Below are 22,272 nucleotides of genomic sequence, written 5' to 3'. Positions count from 1 at the left end.
GCCCACCAAGCTCCTCTGTCCATGGAATTTTCCAAGCAGGAATACTGGAATGGGTTGCCATTCCCTTCTCTAGGGGATCTTCCAAACCTAGGGATCAAATCTGAGTCTCCTGTGTTACAGACAGATTCTTTACTGTGTGAGTCACCAGGGAAGCCCAGATGGAAAGGACAAGTTCTCTTCTCTTTTGAATTTCCCTGCAATGACAGTAATCATATAGGCACTTGTGGTTGTTAATCACTATGGAATAACCATTGCAACAGAAATAAACAAATGGGACCTAATTAAACTTAAAAGCTTTTGCACAGCAAAGGGAATGGTAAATAAAAGACAATTTACAGAACTGGAGAAAATATTCGGAAATAATCTGACTGACAGGGGATTCATTTCCATATACATACAGCTAATACACCTCAGTGAGAGAAGGCAATGGCACCCCACTCCAGTACTCTTGCCTGGAAAATCCCATGGATGGAGGAGCCTGGTAGGCTGCAGTCCATAGGGTTGCTGGGAGTCGGACATGACTGAGCGACTTCACTTTGACTTTTCACTTTCATGCATTGGAGAAGGAAATGGCAACCCACTCCAGTGTTCTTGCCTCGAGAATCCCAGGGATGAGGGAGCCTGGTGGGCTGCCATCTATGGGGTCATACAGAGTTGGACATGACTGAAGCGACTTAGCAGCAGCAGCAGCAGCAGCATACACCTCAATATTAAAAAAACCCCAAACAACCCAATCAAAAAAATGGGCAGAAGATCTAAACAGACATTTCTCCAAAGAAAACATACACACACGGACAAAAGCACATGAAAAGATGCTCCACATTGCTGATTACTAGAAAAATGCAAATCAAAACTATAAAGAGGCACTACCTCATACTGCTCAGAACAACCAACATCAAAAAGGCTACAAGTAATAAATGTTAACAGGTGTGGAGAAAACACAGTCCTCCTATATCGTTGGTAGGAATGTAAATTGGTACAGCCACTATGGAGAATAGTATGAAAGTTTCTTAAAAAAAAAAAAAAACTGAGCTACCAGATGATCTTGCAATCCTACTCCTGGGCATATATCCAGAGAAAAACAGAATTCAAAAAGGTACATACACCCCAGTGTTCATAGCAGCACTATTTATAATAGCCTAGATATAGAAGCAACCTGAGTGTCTATCAACAGATGAATGGTGGTGGTATACATAGATGTGGAATACATGTACAGTGGAATATTAGCCATAAAAAACAATGAATAGACCTGGAGATTATCATACCGAGGGAAGTAAGCCAGGCAGAGAAAAACAATTATCAGCTGGTATCACTTATGTATGGAATCTTTAAAAAATGATACAAATGAAATTATTTATGAAACAGAAATAAGCTCACAGATGTAGAAAACAAACCTATGGCTACCAAAGGGTAAATGTGGAGGGGATAAATTAAAAGTTTAGGATTAAAAGATATACACCACTATATATAAAGTAGATAACCAAGAAGGACCTACTATATAGCACAGGGAATTATACTCAATATCTTATAATAAATAACCTATAGTGCAAGATAATGTAAAAAAATAATATATTAAAAAAAATAATAATATATTTATATATTATTTTATGTATATGTATATATATATGTGTGTGTGTGTGTGTGTGTGTATGAATCACTTTGCTATACACCTGAAACTAACACACTGTAAAATTTCAATAAAAAATTTTAAAACATTAAAAAGTTTAAAAACTGAAAAAAGTCAAAAAGGAGTAATGTTACAAGAGCTTAATTTATTCATTGAGTAAACAAATGATTATTTTATTAACTTTGTATTTTATATTGGAATATGAACTGAACTGAACTGAATAGCCAGCTAGCAATGTTGTGATAATTTAAGGAACACAGAAGAGTGACTCAGCCATATATACACTCATATCCATTTTCCCCCTGACTGCCCTCCCATCCAGGCTGCCGCATAACATTGAGCAGAGTTCCCTGTGCTTTGCACGTATGCATGCTCAGTCACTTCAGTTGTGACCAACTTTTTGCGATCCTATGGACTGTATGTAGTCCGCCAGGCTCCTCTGTTTATAGGATTCTCCAGCCAAGACTACTGGAGTGGGTTGCTATGCCCTCCTCCAGGGAATCTTCCCAACCCTGGGATCAAACCCTGTCTCCTGTGTCTCTTGCAGTGGCAGGCAGATTCTTTACTGCCGAGCCAACGGGGAAGCCCTGTCTGTGCTAAGTAAATGATTGTTAACGGGTAAGCAGTATGATGAGGACACAGCATGTACAGAATGAACACGGTCCCTGCCCTCAGGAAGCCGACTGCCCGTTCTTAGAGAGCGACAGGTGAATGGACTCAGCATATGTGGTTGTATGTGTTGCATGAGGAAGCACCTGGGGTGGGGGAACACGAGGGTCCCCTAACCATGCCTTTAAGACTCCGCAAAGGTTTCCCAGAAGAAGAAAAAAAAAAAGGTTCAAGCTGGGAGCCCACTCCTCCCCGTCAAATATATAGGGATTTGTCAGAGTTTGGGATAAAGAACACCTTGTGTAAAGGAAGGCCTGGAAACAAGATCACTGAAAGAAATGCAACACGACTAGCACAGAGAATGTTCGAGAAGTGTGCTAGGAGTGACCGGTGAGGAGGCAGGAGTAGCTGGGCCACTGGGGCTTTGCAGGCCATTCTGAGGCACTGGACTGGATCCTACAGTGTAATTGGAAACAATTGCTTTTTAAACATGGATGAGACGTGATCAGAAACAGGTCTGTGTAAGGAATATACTTACATTCCCATTCTATCTCTGAAAGCTTTGTAACCCCAAAGTATGGTTTTTATGTATGTTTTAATTTGGCATGGGACTTGGGCTCAGATGTTTCAACTTATCTGAAGTCAAATGTCAATTCAAAATTATTGTTTACAGAGTAAGCTGCCTTTTTAGTTGGGATGTTTTCCCTTGCTGCCGTGCCCTAGGAAGCACCATAATCTCAGGTCTCTATTTAGACGTTCTGTAGCAGATGCCCTCCTCGTTTAGGATGTGAACACAGAGATTCAAGTGATCCCACAAAAGGCAAATTCGCAGAATGTTTGTTCCTGTCACAAAATGTATTCCAGAGATGTGCAACTGCTGTCCAAAAATGTTTCTTACTTTCTTCTGTTGACATCTGCATGAGATCCTCACAGAAATACTGTGAACTAAAGTGTTGTCTGCCATATGACTAAACAAAAGAGGTTGCAGCCGTGGAGCCGTCACATTATAGCCACCCGGATGCTAAGCCCTGAAGGAGCTCAGGTTGGAGGCAGGATGCCCTCCATCTAGCAGTCAGCCACTGCAGCCACCCTTGATGGTGCCCCTGAGGAGACGCAGGGTGAGAATGCACAGCATTCTGGATAGCTGAGGTGCATATCAAAGGAAAAATTTCAGTGAGCCCAAATTCTTGGATCTTCCCATACATGTGTGTGTGTTGGTTGATCAGTCATGTCTGACTCTTTTGGGACCCCATGGACTGTAGCCCACCAGGCTCCTCTGTCCATGGGTTTTTCCAGGCAAGAATACTGGAGTGAGGTGCCATTTCCTTCTCCAGGGGATCTTCCTGGCCCAGGGATGGAACCTGGGTCTCCTGCATTGCAGGCAGATTCTTAACCACCTGAGCCATCAGGGAAGCCATACATGGGAAATGTCCCCCACATGGAAAAGTGATAAATTCCTTAACTTGAGATATCTACTTGTCTTTTTATTAACATTAATCTTTTGATATTCTAACTACCTGGTCTTTTGTTGCAAAAACTTCTGTATATCCTGGCTCCCACTTGCCTCTTCAGAGAAGTCTCCCAGAATTATCTAAGAGGCTGTGTCCAAGTCTTAAGTCCTCAGATTTGTCCACTGAATAAAATATAACTCTCAGCTTTTAGGTTGTGCTTTTTTTTTTTTTTTTCAGTTGATAATACTAACATGTCTATAACACTGCTGGTCCCCATTTTAACAGAGAAGGTGGACCTTAGACTAGCTCTGTCTATAGGCAGCCCCTGAGGAAGAAAGGGAGCTTGGGGAGACTGCTGGAAAGGGAATCCTGAACCGGCCAAACCGGAAAGTTACAAAATGAGGAACTCAGATCTTTAAAGTGATATTCATCACAAGGGGGTCAGAGTCCCTTGTCTGTTCTGCTAGTGTCCTAAGGATTCAGTTCTCTAGGTTTCTTGGTGAAAGTGATTTATGGCAGTGCCTCTGTGGGGAGAGAGAGTTTCTGGTTTTCCTGAAATACAAGATGAATTTCTAGGCTCATCTACTACAATAAAGTCTTGTCTTGAGTGTGTTTGGTGGATCCCTGGACTTCCCGTGTGTGATTCTGGTGTGGAATGATGTTTTATCTTCAGTGGTGTTCTATATCTGCCTTCATAAGAAATCTTTTCATGGCAGGAAAAGGTATTATGTGTAAACCAAAACTGTACTAATGTTCCCTCCCCTGTTCCTTTTTCCCTTTTCACAATGAGCTAAAGAATGCTTCTCCTGGATGCAGTGCAGGGAGCCTGGGAGCTGACCCCAGGATCTGAATTGGAGATGTTTTAAACTAGCAATAGTCAGAATGATGCTTTTAAAGAGCAAACATAAGTTTCTCAAGGATTATACTGCTAACATACAGCAAGAATGGAAATTTTTAAAAACTGAAGCTTGAATACAGAACAAATGACAGCAAGAGACACATAAAGACAAAGCTGCAGTGATCTCTACCTACATCTCCAAGGCTGAGAATATACTTACTTGTGCATTGGTAAAGGTTTAGTTTCCAGAACATACTCTTTTTATTTTAAATTCTGTCTTTTCAGAAACATTAGATTTTAAAATTAAGTGATAATTGATCCCCCCCCGCTCCCCGAGTGACTAGTCTGAGCCCCGCACAGCCATTAGAATAGTCCTTAACTGACACTTGTCTTTAATCTAGTGAATTCCTCTGAGGAGCTCACAGTTTAGAAAGATTACAAGTAATACATACATGGAAAATAAATACTAGGCCATACTTGCACTGTACAAATTTATGAACTACCTGCCAAATATCAGGAGCATTTGCAAAGGAAATTAATGTTTAAATGGCAACTATAGATTCTCTCCACTAATAGTATGAAGATGTTATTTGTTTTTTCTTTTTTAAAATTATGATTTAATTGGAGGTTAATTGCTTTACAATATTGTGTTGGCCTCTGCCATACATCAACATGAATCAGCCACAGGTATACACATGTCCCCTCTCTCCTGAACCCCCTTCCCATCTCTCACCCCATCCCACCCCTCCAGGTTGTCACGGCACACTGGGTTGAGCTCTCTGTTGACACAGCAAATTCCCACTGGCTATCTATTTCATGGGCTTCCCTCTGGCTCAGCTGGTAAAGAATCCTCCTGCAATGTGGGAAACCTGGGTTCAATCCCTAGGTTGGGAAGATCCCCTGCAGAAGGGAAAGGCTGCCCACTCCAGTATTCTGGCCTGGATATGGTATAGTGTATATGCTTCCACGCTACTCTCCCAATTCGTCCCGCCTCCTCCCTTCCTCTCTGTGTCCGCGAGTCTGTTCTCTGTGTCTATGTCTCCCTTTCTGCCCTGTAGATAGGTTCATCAGTACCATCGTTCTAGATTCCATACACATGCGTTAATATACAATATTTGTCTTTCTTTTTTTGGCTTACTTCACTCTGTATAATAGGCTCTAGGTTCATCCACCTCATTAGGACTGACTCGGATGTGTTCTTTTTATAGTTGAGTAGTATCTCATTGTGTATATGTACCGCAATTTCTGTATCCATTCATCTATGCTTCCCTGGTGGCTCAGAGGTTAAAGCATCTGCCCGCAATGCGGGAGACCCGGGTTCGATCCCTGGGTCGGGAAGATCCCCTGGAGAAGGAAATGGTAACCCACTCCAGTATTCTTGCCTGGAGAATCCCATGGACAGAGGAGCCTGGCAGGCTACAGTCCACGGGGTCGCAAAGAGTCGGACACGACTGAGCAACTTCACTTCACTTCACTTCATTCATCTATTTATGGATATCTAGGTTGTTTCCATGTCCTAGCTATTGTAAAAAGTGCTGCCACGAACATTGGGGGTACTTGTGTCTGTTTCAGTTATGGTTTTCTCAGGGTATATACCCAGTAGTGGGATTGTTGGGTCATATGGTAGTGAGTATGCTATTTATATGTACACAGAATGCCCTCTGATTTTGGCAAAGATGCATAGATTATATGAGTTTACACAATAATTAAATACATATTTCAATCTATATATATCTTATGGATGGCTGTAAATCTATCTTTGTGGATTCTAATCAATGATGCACTGGTAAATGTAAAACAACTTGATCTCCAAGAAAGGAAGAAAGAGAGAGAAAGAGGGAGAGGGAGAAGAAGAAGATGGTAAGAAGAAAAAGAAGAAGAAGGAGGAGGAGGCAGAGGAGATGAGGAAGAGGAAGGCAGAGAGGGAGAAGGAGGGGAAGAAGGAGGAGGGGGAGGGAGGCAGGGAAGGAAGGAAGGAATAAAGGGAGGAAGGAGGAAGGAAAGGAGGAAAGAGAATGGAAGGGAACCAAAGAGACGAGAAAGTTCCATCTTGCAATTGTTTGCCAGCTCCCATGGTATAAATGCTCCCAGTATCGATGGTCTGTTTCAAACTAGGTTTCAGTGAGACATCACTGCATGCAGACCTGGGAGAGAGATGTACACCACTGGCTCTTGCAAAAGTACAGTCTAGCTCCTGAATACCACTGGCTGTAGTAATTTCTCATGCTTCCAAATCGGGCTGGGTAGTTCAGTGTGACAGGCCTGGGTTTTGTATAAGTAAATATATTTGAAATAATTTTAGATAATCTCTCTTTCTATCCCTCTCTCTCATGGAAAAATAGAAAAAGATAAAAGATTATGCTTATTTTACAGACTGGCTTGCGATTAAGTGAGATAATACACATTTCACAAATGAGAACTAAGGCTTAGAGACATTTTTACAGATGACTGAGGTATCTCCATCTGTAGATGGTGAATCTGGGCCTGGAATCCAGGTTTGTCCCGTTCCAGAGTCCACGACATTAAGTACTTTGCCAAATTGGGAAGCAAATCTAGACAGGTAATTCTAATTCTAGGATGAAGGTACATAAAATGAATATAGAGGACAAGGAATTTGAATGTTGTCTTGGAGGGTAATATACAGAAAACCAATAACTAAATCCTTGAAAAGGACCAAAAAGTGAAATGTCCAAACATCATTTTCTTTCCTTTTATGATTTTTTCTTTCAATTTTGAAGTACATTTATGATTAACTGGAATATAATGAGTGCAGAGTCTGTATATTGAGAAGTCTGAGACCATGTCAAATTAGTTAGGTGAGTCTGTAGTCAACTTTCAAAACTTGATGTTATTTTGACAGAAGAATGGATAAAGAAGAATGGAATACTGCTCCGCCATAAAAGAGAATGAAATAGCAACATGGATAGATCTAAAGATTATCATACTAAGTGAAAAATCAGAAAGAGAAAAACAAATACCATATAATATCGCTTACATGTTGAATCTAAAACATGATACAAATGAACTCATTTGCAGAACAGAAATAGACTCATAGAAAACAAACAGGGTCACCAAAGGGGAAAGGGGTGAGGGAGGGATAAGTTAGGGGTTTGGGATTAGCACAGACAAGCTACTATGTATAAAATAGATAATCAACAAGGTCCTGTTGTATAGAACAGGGAAATATATTAAATATCCTCTAATAAACCATAATGGAAAAGTATCTGAAAAACAGTATATATATATACATATATATGTATATGCATAAATGTATACATATATATGTGTGTATAAGAATATATATGTATTCTCATATGTGTGTATATATACAATATATATAACTGAATCACTTTGCTGTACACCAGAAACTAAAATAACATTGTCTTAATAAATAAACTATATTTCAATTAAAAAAAAAAAACCTTGATAATACTTAATCAGAAAACACACAAGGATAAGGCTTCAATACTGGAAATCTATGACTTCTTCAAAATATCCCTTGAACTGTGTTTGTATAAAGTTAATAAAACAGGTTGAAACAAATTGTCAAAGAACCATGCATTCCTTTCATCAGCTTGATATGTATTGAGCATTGATTCCTAATTGTGTTGACAAGTTATTTGCCACTGCATCGAGAACTTTGGAGGAGAACTTTGGAGTGCCCACTGATTTTTGTGGAAACTTTTTTGTCCCCCCAATTAGGAAGCTTTTGATTCACAGAAGTCTGCAGAAGGAGAAAAATACACTTCTTTGGATAAAACAATATCCTGGCCTTTGGTCATTTCTTGGATAGTAAAGAAGAGAAGCTATTCAATTTTTTATGAGATTGTTCTGGAAATGAAAGACTGCTTATTTACATAAAGAAAGTCTATTCTATTTAAAGATTACTACTTAGTATTCAAACCATTAAACATATTGCCAAATAATCTTATATAAAGTAATTAGAATGCCTATGAATACATTTAAAATGTAGAGAAAGTTTTATTTTCTCTTTGAAAGATAATAAAAAGAATAAAACTGCTTTGTAATTTATGGACAGTGAAATTGGACAGTACCTTTGTGCTTTTGTTTTTAATATTTTTATTGAAGTATAGTTGATTTGGCCACCTGATGAGAAGAACTGACTCATTTGAAAAGACTCTGATGCTGGGAAAGATTGAAGGCAGGATGAAAAGGGGATGACAGAGGATGAGATGGTTTGATGACATCACTGACTCAATGGACATGAATTTGAGTAAACTCCAGGATTTGGTGATGGACAGGGAGGCCTGGCGTGCTGTAGTCCATGGGGTTCCAAAGAGTCGGACACAACTGAGCGACTGAACTGAACTGAACTGATAGTTGATTTACAATGTTTCAGGTATATAGCAAAATGATTTAATTGTAGCTCACCTCCTATTACAAGCACATCAAAATCACCACTATCTGCAGAACAACCATCGAAGAAAAAGACTGGAACCTACTGAATAGATCTTCTACAATAAAGACATAAAGAAGGAACCACAATGAGACAGGTGGGAGGGGTGAACTCAGGATAAAATCCAGCCCCATATCCCTGAGTGTTGACCCACAAACTGAAAAATGATTACACTGTAGAGGTTCTCCCATAAGAATGAGAATTCTGAGCCCAGTGTCAGGCTCCCCAGCCTGGGAGGTCCATGATGAAGGGAACAAGCCCCCAGAGAGTTTGGCTTTGAAGGCCAGGAGGAGCCTCATGGGACTGGGGAAGACAGTGACTTCACTCTTAAAGGGCTGCACAAACTTTCACACAAAAGCAGTAACTTGATAGGAGCCTCCTGGTCTTGGAAAGCCTCCCAGGGAGGCAGGGAGTGGCTGCAGCTCACCTTAGGGTCATAGACACAAGTGTCAGACATACTGGGGAACACACAACCTCATGAACACTCCTGGTGGCTACCATGTTGATTATTAGCGCTAATACCTGGCCCCATCCAAGAGTCTGCAGGCACCATTGCTGGGATACCTCAGGCCAACAACTGACTGGGTGGGCACACAGCCCTGTCCATTAGCAGACAGGCTGCTGAAATGCTGAAGAGCCCACATGCACCTCTCAACATACCCTTTCACATGGTCCAGCCCACCAGAGGGCCAAGACCCAGTGCCACCCACCAGTGGACAGGCTTCTCCTGCCAGGAAGCCTGTACAAGCCTTTAGACCAGCCTCCCCCATCAGGGGGCAGACACCATAAGCAAGAAAACTAAGTCCTGCTACTCAGGCTTGACCCTAGCCTGGGACCAGCTGGGCCCTGGCCCAGCCCACCAGCAGGTGAACACAACCCTCGGGACCACCAGACCTCACACTCAACTGTGTCAGGATCCCCCCACCCCCACCGTAAGATCCGAAATGAGCTCTGGGAGTCCCGGGCCCTTCAGCCAGGCTCAGAACCCAACTGCCTTCCAGCAGTCTGGCACTAACCCCAGGATCTGGCCCCACCTGCCAGTGGGTGTGCAGTGGCCCCAGAGTCTTTGGGATCCTCACTCCGTCCACCAGTAAACCTGTACTAGCCCCAGGACCCCTTAGGATCCCACAGCCAGTCACCTCGTGACCAGGCCCCCACTAAATAACAGCCAGCAGCCCTCGCACAAGGTAGGGCCTGGCAACCAACCAGACTAAGGGCCAAACAAGCCTCCCAGACTGGCCACATAGTCAGCCCGTCACTACGGAGGGACTCATGCAGCCCTCTTTGAGGGAAAGCCCTGAAGCATATGACTTGGGTGACAAGAGGGGAATGCCCTGCTAGGACGTATAGAACACCTCCTACAGAAGCCACTTCTCTGAGTTTGAGACACATAATTAACCTCCCACAGACATAAAAATACAGGTGCTTTGGTTTTTAAAGAAATCTTCTAAGGTTCTGAAACCACTCGTTAGTTTGTGACAATCTTTATTAGGCTCTTCTTTCCTTTTCTCTGCATAGCATGGGCGATGAAAAGGAATTTGCATTTTGCAATGAGTGCACAGAGCAAATAATGCCTTTCTAGTTGGCTAAGTATAACAACTTTGGGTTGGAAGAATCATTGAAAGAAGCAAAGCACTACTGGTTACTAGAAAGACTTGAATTGTATAAAATCTTATCCTTTGAGTCAGTGGTTTTAAAGCTCTCTTTCATATGTTGTGGACCTATTTTGAGTTTAGATGGATGATATCTTCACGTAGGTTCACAAGTTTTCATATAATTTTATAGGATATGCTAACTCTGAAATCCATCTATGGCTCTTCTAGGGCGCAATCAGAATATGTTTACATGACATCATTTTGTAGCTAATTGATATCTATTATTTTAATATCTAATATCTATGTATATTTAATTTCTAATTTATACCAAAATAATTCAACCAGACTTCATATTAGTACTTCAAATAAGTTTTTCTCTTTCTTTCGCTCTAGGTTCTTGAAAGACTCATTAAGAATGTTTAAAAATGTTTTCTACAGAATGAAACTGTTTATAGAAACATGATTTCTTCATTGTTATTATCCCATAATTCATATTGACTGATTCTAGGATTATTTGAAGTTTAATTTTAACTTTGAGCCATGTAAAAGTTTATAAGAGTTTCTAATTCAAGGGAAAGAAATAACTCTTTTATTTTGATGTGTTTGGTTATCATATTTCATGATCTTTCTGGTCAGCTTTCCACTGGATCCTAGAAGAATGATGTGGGACTGACATTTGACAGAGTGTGGAATAGAAGGGAGGCAAGGAAACCTTTAGAGTGGTATCCAGGCATTAAGGTTTAAAAAGCTGAACAATTAAAGGATTTTCTCCAATGGATGTCTTAATCATAAAAGCCAATAGCTGCAAGCTCTAGGGCTTAAAACAAGCAAACAAAATCTCTTTGATTATACTTGGCAGCCAGATTAGCTTTCATAAAACAGCGTTACAATTGCAGCTCCTTTTGATTTACTTGTATTCGTGTAATTTCCAGTGACCAGAACAAGCGTGCCTTTGATACGTGTTACTCAACGGCTACTATGCGCACTGTCCGAGGGTCTTGGCCGTCCTGTGAATTTGTCATGTGTTCTGCCACCTAGTGTATGGGCTTCTCCATTCAATCATCTGTAGGGACACCTGTAACTAATATAGCACTGTTAATCAACTATACTTCAGTTACAAAAAAAGAAAATAAAAAGATCTGAACAGACACTTTATAAACAAAGACATACAAATGACCACCAAGTACGTCAAAAAGTGCATAACTACATAAGTCCACAGGGAAATGCAAATTTAAACCACATTAAGAGACCATTGCAAATCCATTAGAATGGCTAAAAGTAAAAAAAAAAAAAAAAAAACTACAGCAAGTAGAAATTTCAAACAATGCTGGTGGGCCAGTAAAATGGTGCAATGACTTTATATAACATTTTGGCAGATTCTCATAAAGTTAAACAAATATCTGTCATATGACCCAACCATCCCAAGAGAAATTAAATATGTTTATCCTACAAGAATACCCATAGCAGATTTATTCATAATAGCCAAAAAAATCTGAGAACAACTCAACTCAATGGACTACTATTGAACATTAAAAGGAAGGAGATTATTTTACCCTTGTTATATGCAATGTCATGGACAAATTTTAAAAACATATTAGTGAGTGAAGGAAGACATACCTACTGAATTACTCCGTATATCGTGTGTGCATGTGCACTTAGTCACGTCTGACTCTTTGCGACCCCATGAACTGTGGCCCCCAGACTCCTCTGTCTATGGGATTTCCAGGCAAGATTCCTGGAGAGGGTTGCTATTTCCTTCTCCAGTGGATCTTCCCAACCCAGGGATTGAACCTACATCTCTTGGCAGGTGGATTCTTTACCCTCTGAGCCACTGGGGAAACCCTACTCCATTTATAAAGAACTCTGAAACAAGCAAATGGATCTATGATGAAAGAGAACAGATTAGTGTTTGCGACTGGTAGGGGTGACTATGAAGTGGCATGAAGGAACTTTTTTGGGGTGATGGAAATGTTCTATGTCTTAATTGTGGGTATGATAATATAGATGTATATATTTTTCAGAACTCATTGAACTTTATACTTTGAATGGGTGCATTTTACTATACATAAATCATACCTCAATAAAGATGTGAAAAACAGAAAAAAGTCTGTAGGGATAAGTTAATTCATGGGTGTGTGTGTGTGTGATTCACAAGCATGTGAACCAGGACCAAGATGTTACTTACCATGAGTATAGTTATCCCTTGCCCACTCTATTTAAACTTTTCGCCAAATCTCTCTCTTTTCCTTCTCCCTGCCCCCAGACCTGGTTGCCCACAGTGAGTCATCTGAAGGAAAGATGAAGGCAGTGTCTAGCATGACATTTGTCAGATGAGTCTTCCCCTATGTCTGTCTCCTTGGTCTTTTTCTCTGGGTGTCACAATGCATCACTGCTCTCGTGGTAACAGATAATAGATTACAGTTCTACTGGTTCGCCACTTCCTTTATGCTCAAGACAATGAGGCCTGCCAAAGAAAGGACGGTTACTTGGGCAATCAGGTGGTTAGGCATAGCTAACAATCTTTACTTTTTAGGCTAATGACTGTACTGGCAAGTTTGTGAAACAGAATGAGTAACTTTGGGTCTTCTCACCGTTTAACACAGCAGTTCTCTGCCTTTGACACCAATGCAAGAGTATTTAAAGCTGTCAATAACTGCTCAGTTTTAAAAGCCATGCATTTTCAGTTGTACATAGTTTCAGATGTGTGCTTTGACTTATATTTTAGTGTTGAATTGGCCCTCACTCTACTTATTTCTTGTATGTGGCCTTCTCAGATATGTGTGCTCCATATCCATGTTTTAACAGGACAACAAGAGCAATTTACCTGCAGACTGATTTCATCTGCTGATAGGATACAGGGTAATTTAGTTGGTAGAGAAATGCACACTCACACACACACACACACACACACACACACACACACACAACGCTTTCTTCAAGGAGACCCAGTGTGCCAATCTTACTTCTATTATAACTCATTTTAATGGCCTTGAGCAAAGCTAGTAGCCATTCAGCTTCTGTTTTAGTCTTTGTGAAAAAAAAAATCAGGAAAACAAGTTGTAGGTAAAAGAGATGTTACAGAATAGTTGGAATGTGCTCTGTAGACTATGGGAAAGAAGCGTCATTGAGAGTCAATTGACATTGCTCATTTCAGGAACCCTTAGGGTCCATTACCAGACAACCCCAATTGTCCACTGCATCATTCAAAGAACACTCAGAATTTCTTGGAGAAATCTGATGATGGTTGAGTAACTCTGATATAGTAGAAATGGTGTAAGTGTGTGCAGGTTAAATCAATCTCACAAAAAAACAAATCTTCCAAATCCTCTTAAAAACTTAGTATAAATAAAAGGCAGATTAAAAAAATATTTATAGGGAATGATGACACCTAATTTACTTAAATCTTGTTGTTCATGGGAATATGTGCTTTCTAGTGAGAAGATAATGGTATAAATATATGATCTAATACAAATAAATATATGGTATGGAGTTATAAGTGAAAGTCTTAGCAGCTCAGCTATGTCTGACTTTTTGTGACCCCATGGACTATAGACCGCCGGGCTCCTTTGTCCATGGGATTCTCCAGGCAACAATACTCAAGTGGGTTGCCATTCCCTTCTCCAGGGGATCTTCCCAATCCAGGGATGGAACCTGGGTCTCCTGCATTGGCAGGCAGATTCTTTACCATCTGAGGCACCAACAGGAATCTTATTAAAATACACACTGGGATTTGTCATTATGCTCTTTTACAATTGGATTTTAAATGCTTTAAACTCAGCAATGCTAAGTGGTTAAGGGAAAAGTTTTCCAAGTGGTACCTCCTCCACATTCATATTTCTACTCAGCAGGGCAAGTTGGGGGAAACGGTTTGTATTTACAAAGGAAGATTCCATCAGATGGAGCAGCTGTTAATTCTTGCCTCTTTTGGGGAGGGTGTTGCTTCTGGGTGTCTAAGGTGTAAATTTGGGAGCTCTTTAACCATAACCTCAGAGCTGATTTCTAAGGTAACTAGAATCCAAAACACAGATGGTTTTATAAGTCAGAATTAGCACCTTGAATTGTTCCTGGAAGCACAGAGGAGGCTCCACCCTTCTGGAGCCCAGTCACCCTGTGGCCAGTTTCCTGCCCAGCTGCCACTCCAGCATAATTGCCACATTCACACCAGTTCAAGTTTCCCTCTGGTGGCCTTCTGTGATTATGAGAGTGCCCACATGGAAGGCACACAGTTATAATCCAACTGAGAGGCTTGACTGCAAGACATCAAGGTGGTCCTTAGAAGCCAGTTGATTTTTCTGCAGCCAGATGAGACCAGACCACCACTGACAGCTCCATTCTCATGATTCTGGTTTCTTTCTGGAAAGGTGGAGCGTTCACATAGCCCATGGCACACTCAAGTTCTCTTTAGAGCAAATGTAACCCAAGTCAACTTGACTGGCTCTGATAAGGTCACTGATTGGGCTGCAGAGTAAAGGTCAGAAGCAGCAGGGCAAGGTGACAGGGAGGAGCAGGAGTTGTTTTGAAACTCCTGGGGTTGTCATGCTGACAGATTCTTGTTCATTTTGTTCTAACCACACTGCTCAGCATATGGGACCTTCGTTCCTGACCAGGGATCAAATCTGCGTCCCTGCAGTGGAAGCTCAGAGTCTTAGCCACTGGACCGCCTCTAAAGTCCCTTGACAACTTTTAAGGGAAGGAAAAGGGTCACTAACAGACTGACACATGGATAAGTTAAAGAGCCTTGGGCAAAAACAGTTTCAATATTTAGTCGGTTTTTTCCCCGGTAATTAGATACTCCCTGTGTGTATGTGTGTGAATGCTACTAATCCAAGTAGCAAAACGGGTTAACAGACATTGCACATTTATCTTCATCTCTTACATGAGAAAATAGGAGGGGAACACAAAGGAAAGAGTTTCGAGGAAGCGAGTTTGGCAGGGCCATATTCATGCTTAAGAATTGATTAACACAAGATCCTGTTTTCAGTTTAGTCTGCAGCTACTTGGAAAACTTTCAAAATGATCAAGTGATATAAAAGAAATACTTTGCTGCATTCTCTTGGCCACAGATCTCAAATTCGTGTGATAGGCCAACCTTAAAAATCTTACTCATCCTTGAAGGATTTCCCAATGTTATCTTGAATCCCAAATTCAAAGAAATCATCATTAGCACCTTAGTTTGGTGGGGTAGCTGCTGTCAATGTTGTGTGCCAAGTATAATCAGTGAGTTCATTAGCTGAACCACGAATACATGGTAATAACCATGTTCTTAAGATTCAAAAATTGAAAGAAGATAAGGGATTTACTGTAAAGCCTTGGTCATTTTCCTATGAAAGCAGAGCCAAAAAGCCACTTTTCTAGGAGAAAAAAAGAAAAAAAAAAAAACTTTGGAACTTAAATGTTTTGGCAGTATTTAGTCTTTCTCTGATTTCCTTCATTAGAGAAACTCTGTCACATGGCACTTTCTGTATATTGTTATGTTGTTTCTTGGGCATTTGCACACACCCTTAGCTTTCAATGGGCTTACTCAATAATTAGGTCTTTGGGGATAGCCAGACAGGAAGAGGGATAATCATGAAGAAAGTCTTGTACACAAAATTGCTAAGATAATTTCACTTCTGACATGACCAAACCCACATAAGATGAAGTCATTTGCGTGCTTCCCAGGACATGTATTTTCCATGATCCCTACCACTGACTCATTGTGTTTAGTCATAAACATTCTTTGAACCTCAATGTCCCCACCTGTAAAATAGGGATGAAGTATTGGTCACGTGGACAATAAGGAGCTGAAACTGATTTGAAAGGACTTTGCTCTTGTAGGGGCAAAGTCACACACTTGTGTTGTTTTATTAACACAATGTTCTATTACAAAGGAATTTAGTCAATCTAACTCTCTCTGGAATGTTTTCAGAGCTACTCTGGTGTGACAAGCATAGTATATATTCCATTTATGTTCCAGGAAAATCGTGTGTCTCTTCTTTTTTAACATGTCGTAAAATTCTTCTTATGTCATGTTACAAACTGGTTTCTTTTTACTTTTGTGATTCTGCCATTTTCTAGTGGAATAGTTGCTATTTTAGTAATCCTCATGTTAAAACTACATCATTGAAATGGAAACTTCCATTTGGCACTCTGGCATTTAGACTTCTCTTTACTCTGATTTTTTCCTTCCTCCATAGTCCTTTCTCTCTTTCAATGTGCTTTATAACTGATTTATGGTTACACGAATTGTTCTTTGGATCCTGTGACTGTGTGCATGCTCAGTCATGTCTGCCTCTTTGTGACTCCATGGACTGTGCCCTGCCAGGTGCCTCTGTCCATGAAATTTTTCAGGCAAGAATACTGGAGTGGGTTGCCATTTCCTACTCCAGGGGATCTTCCCAACCCAGGGACTGAACCCATGTCTCCTGCGTCTCCTGCATTGGCAGGTGGATTCTTTACCACTGAGCCACCTGGGAAGCCTCTTCTTGGATCTTACCCAACCAGAATAAAATCTCTGAGTTCACACATTTCTATCTTGTTCAGTGAAACATCCTCAGTGTCTCAAACATCCCCATCACAGAGTATTTGTGAAATAATTCCACTGGATAAGTGAAGTTCCTGTATGGATTTCAGCTTCCACTCTGTTTCCACAGCTTAGAGTTGAAATCTGACTCAGACTTTCAAACTGATCTGGCCCTGAATCCATCCACTAACCTATACTTCCTTCCTTCTTTTCTTCCTTCCATCTGCCAGCTCTCAGCTTCCAGTCTGCCTAGGCTCTAACTCTTCCCATTGCCACCTGAAACTTGGTTTTTTACACTTTCTTCCCACTATTAGCTATGGTTCTTTGACCTAATACTGCCATAATGTGGTGAAGCATTAATCTGTAGAAGGATAGAGGTACACCAGTAAGTATCCCTTGGAGAAGGGAATGGCGACCCACTCCAGTATTCTTGCCTGAATATCCCGCCAGTAAGAATACCACGGACAGAGGAGCACGGAGTCAGACACGACTGAAGGACTAAGCACACACACACCAGTAAGCACAAGGTGGCTGCCAATGTTTCACACAAGGAACACAGGTGTGAGTGTTGGAACTGATGGTTCCCAGGACACTGCATCACAAAAGGCCCTTCTGGCATCTCCCCATCTTTCAGCAAGAATAGCACGCATCCTGCGAGTTGTTACGTGGACTTTTCAGCTTTCAATTCATTTCAGATGTGGCTTAAAGTAACATGTCATTCAGAGTTTGTTTGCCTGTAGGGTGATTCATTCATTGATCTCCTAAACAAACATATAGTAGGTAGGGGAGAAGACAGGAGAAAAAGGGAGGGAAGGAAGAAATGACAGAGGAAACAATTTTTACCCTAGGGCATCCATGTTGTGATTACCTCTCAAAAACTAGAAACAAGCAGTTTGGTTCCCTGTGTGAAAATTCAAACTGGTAAAACCATGAACTTGAGGTGAGTTCTGTGGCTTCTCTAAAGTATCTGGGGTTCTGTAGCTTGGTTGGTTGGTTGTTGCTTTCATTTAAAAGACGATGATATTTATAAATGAGAGAGGGATTAGAATATGAATAACAAAATGAAGCTGATGATTCCTGTTTAAAATATTGAAAATTGGGGGTCAGAAAAGAATCAAATCATGAATCTTTTCTTCATACCTGTAAGAACCAGGCTGTAAATTTATTGCATGTTGTATAGAGAGCCCAAAATAGTATGTGTGTGTATGTTTAAGACACTGCTCTGTGACTCATTCAACAAACATGATCATCTTCCAAGTGCAAGGCCCCACGTCCAGTGCTACAGGAAGAACAGCAGGAGACAATGGCAGAACAATGAGAGCTTGTGGGACTTCTCTGGCGATCCAGTGGCTAAGGCGCCACACTCCCAATGCAGGTTCAATCCCTGATCAGGGAACTAGACCCCATATGCCTCAAATAAGAGTTCACATACCACAACTCAGACCTGGCCCAGACAAATAAATAAAAATAAATATAAAAAGAACAATGGGAGTTACTATTTCTATGGGCAAATATGCTGTGCCTGTTTCTTTCAAAAGTTATACTTGAGTCTCACAAAAATCTGCAACGTAGATATTATAATGTGTACTTTCCTTCCAAGTACGAGAAAACTGAAGATTAGAAAAGTTCAGTGATATTCCAAGCCAAACAGCTTACATGTATTCAATTCAATGTTTTGACAGTACCACATCCATGTTATTTTGACTAAGCCGCCTTCGAGGTACTCATAACCTGGAAGACATGATCTCTCTCATTTGCTCAACTTCTTTCTTTCTCTCTCTCTGTCTCACACACACACTCATCTAGGCTGTGAGAGAGAATGTGATCTATATACATATCTAAAAGAGAGACAAATACTCTCACTTGAGCACCTAGATTCTGAGGGCTCCGGTGGCTGCCTGGTCACTTGCCGGCAGTTCATGCTGTAGTCTATGCACTCGAGGGCGTGAATGTACTGACAACTGTCCATGTACTTACTCCCTGTGCACCCACTAAGTGCAAGAGATACACACACTCCTAAAACCTAGTCCTGTCTTCAAGGAGATTAGTTGCGTATAAGAAATTTATATGTCAAAAAAGTGTTGTAGTATTGGCCAATTTCCCAGTTCTTTTGAAAATGTACCAGGTAGGAAAACAACATGCCACTTGCAACAGAATAAAGAAAACACAGATATTGATCAAAATGTTATAAACCTGGCTTAAAGGAAAGTGTGGCTTAAGTAGTGCAAAGAGGCTCATTTGAGAACTATAGACCGTTTTCTTTTCCTCTTCTCTTTCAAAACATTTCTTTCAGGCTCTTTCTCCCTCATAAAATTCATATTTTGCATCCTTTAGGAAAAAAAATATTTTTCAGAGCTTACAGGTGGCAGTAGAATGAAGGGTTATAGAAAATAACCAGTTTTAACTGCACATGGGACTTCCCTGGTTGTCCAGTGGTTTAAAATCCACCTTTCAATGAAAGGGATGTGAGTTTGACTCCTTGTTGGGGGACTGGGATCTTACATGCTGCAACCAAGCCTGTACTCTGCAACTACTGAGCCCATGTACCATGAGACCATGCACCATGACTGGAGAGAAGCCCCCATGCTGCCAAGAACTGACACAGCCAAATAAATAAATACATGTTTTTTTTGGGAAAAACACACACACACACACACACAGAGTTCATGGATCTTTGGAGAGAGTTCACTGCATGGCGACCCAAATCATGGATAGTGGTTATACTACAATCAGGTGACTCATTATAGCAAACTATTGGCTGCATGTTCTAAATTTAATGTAGCTGGGAGAATGTTTGGTACCCTGTTAAATAGTAAGAACAATCACATTTCATTTAAAGCAAAGCCAATTTAAGATATTTTATGATTTCAGGGATGTTAAAATGTGAAAAAAGTACATCTTAGAATTCATAAAATAGGAATATATATTAGTCAAGGCTCTCCAGAGAAACAGAAAATCCAACAGGATGTGTTTGTATCATTTATTTCCATCTATCTTTCTATCTATCTAATTTAGATTTTAAGAAATTGGCTCATACAATTGTAGAGACTTAGAAAGTCCAAAATCTTGAGTAGGCTGGCAGACTGCAGACCCAGAGTAGTTTCAGAAGTCACAGTTCAAGTTCAAAAGTGTTATTCTGGCAGAATCCCTTCACCTTCCAGCAAGGTCAGTCTTTTTCTAGTAAGGCCTTCAACTGACTGAATGAGGCCCACCACTGCCCACATTATGAAGAACAATCTGCTTTACTCAAAGTTTACTGAATTCACTGTTAATTTCATCTAAAAATTACCTTCACAGAAACATCTAGGCTAAATGTTTGGCCAAATATATGGGCCCTGTGGCGTAACCAATGCCACATGAGTCACTGTGGCAGAGGGACATTAGGAGGAAGATTCTCTTTGTTGTGGGAAATGTTAGCACTGGAACTCACCCTGTCACGGCACAAAGACATGAGCAGAGCAGTGCTGGTTCTTCCTCTCAAGGCTTTTTTGTGGGTTGGGGTTCACCCTGTCTGATCTCTTCTGGGCCTTCCCTTCAAAAGGGAATCATCCATAATGCAATCAATTAAACCCACCCCATAGAGCAAACTTCTGGTGAGCTGCAAAAGGAAGAGGCTCTGTCCTTTTCTCTATGTTACTAATGTTTACATTTCTGTTTTTCTAACTTGGACAGAAGCTAGACCCCTGGGACTTGGGGGTGAGGGAGATATGGGGGGAAAATCAAATGTTCTGCCAATATATGAAATATAATTTTTTTCCCTAAATTTTAGTTTAGCTCTTCTTTGTTGGAACTTGTGCCAGTGGTCAGAAAGAGGAGGAAGAGAGAAAAAGTATGGTCTCCACACTGCCCCCATCCACCACAATCAGACCACATTTCACTCCTACCTACCTTTAACTCTTCTCACCACTGGTTTCCTGTCCAAACACCCCGGAACCCACTGCTCTTATATTCTCTAGAATGTTCCCAGGCCTGTCTCTGCCAGCAGTTATCCCCTGTTAAATATTACCATGATCAGTTTCTTCCCTCCTCCTGCTTGCACAATCCTGGAACCAGTGACTCACTCTTGCTTTATTGTAAGTATTTACATTTTGGTTAAAATCATGGACCTTGGAGCCATGGAATCTCTTCTTCGCCACTTGTGTGACACTCGCATCTGTTCCCTCACCTGTAAAACTGGGATAATGACAGTATTTACGTCACAGGTGAGTTAGGAAGAGCAAATGAGAGCAGCAGATGGAAAGCTCTCAGGACAGTGCCTAGCAAGGCATGAGCCCTCAGCAGTCGTTAAATATTACACTGCCATTTGTCTGACGTGGTTTCTCCATGTGATCATAATACCTAGTGTTTGCAGATGGGCTGGGTACACAAAATACAAAGATAAAGCAGGAGGATTCTTGCCTTTGACCCGCTCTTGGGATAACTGTAGGGATTCTATGATATGCTTCTGTGGGTTTCCATCTCAGTTAAACCATCTTCAGATGGTTTATCTCAGCTCTGTGGGATTGAAATAAACTCTCCATGTGGTGAGATTAGAAAAATGAGTGAAGTGATGATCCTGGTAGCTTCTTGTTTAGTGTGACCCAAAGATGGGATTTGTCTGCCCCAGGGATTTGGGTTTCAGTTTTGTTTTTAGTGAAGTAGCGTGCCTTCTCCATTCACTCCCTATTGTTTTATAATATTGTTTTATAACGTGTGACATCATGTCACACATTCATACATGCTTACCTGTTCGATCACCCCATTGTACTTGAACTTGTGATCCCTGCTTTCGGTTATAAGAAGAGCAGAGATTGGTGAAGTGTTCCTCACTCTTAAAAACATAAAAGACATGATTAGAAACAAATACCATCATTAAAAAAAAAAAATCCTGTCTAGGAAATGAGGTAAGAAGCGAAAATCTGATTCTCCGATAACTCTGAAGAAACATTCTCAAATTTGCATTCATGGTGCTGATTGAAGGGGCCATAGAAAGTCCAAGGAAATCTAGGGTAAAAGCAATGGGAATCCTTTGAGAGCAGGAGTCAGAGTTTCATCTCATCCTCATTGAGGGGGTCCATCAGAGTGCTGTGGGGAGCCCCCTGGAGTGTCTCCCAGGTGTTCAGGCACAGAATCTACCAGCTACACCATAGCTTGTGCCATTTCCTACTCCGCGACCCCAGTTCCCCTAAGCAAAGTCCCGAGACTAGCAAAGCTGTATGAAGCTGCCTCCCCAAGGCCTTCGGACTGCCCTTTC

General features: G+C 40.9%; 1 long non-coding RNA gene across 5 annotated transcripts in view; it reads right to left on the bottom strand.

Annotated features, from left to right (window-relative positions):
* Positions 1–22,272, bottom strand: part of LOC133253722 (uncharacterized) — a 211,503-nt gene that overhangs the window by 20,528 nt on the left and 168,703 nt on the right. Inside the window, exons 6-7 of one of the 5 annotated variants that reach the window (XR_009738397.1) lie at positions 21,765–21,849; positions 19,079–21,212 (exon numbers count right to left, since the gene is read on the bottom strand). The exons of the other annotated variants lie outside the window; for them this stretch is intronic. This is a non-coding gene — a long non-coding RNA (uncharacterized LOC133253722). Of the gene's footprint in view, positions 1–19,078; positions 21,213–21,764; positions 21,850–22,272 lie in introns of those variants that run through there. 5 annotated transcript variants of the gene reach the window in all.

This window comes from Bos javanicus, chromosome 9, assembly GCF_032452875.1.
Source record: "Bos javanicus breed banteng chromosome 9, ARS-OSU_banteng_1.0, whole genome shotgun sequence".
Classification (NCBI taxonomy): domain Eukaryota; kingdom Metazoa; phylum Chordata; class Mammalia; order Artiodactyla; family Bovidae; genus Bos; species Bos javanicus.
The sequence above is the reverse complement of the archived record's forward strand: the minus strand, read 5'-3'. Positions and strand labels throughout refer to the sequence as shown.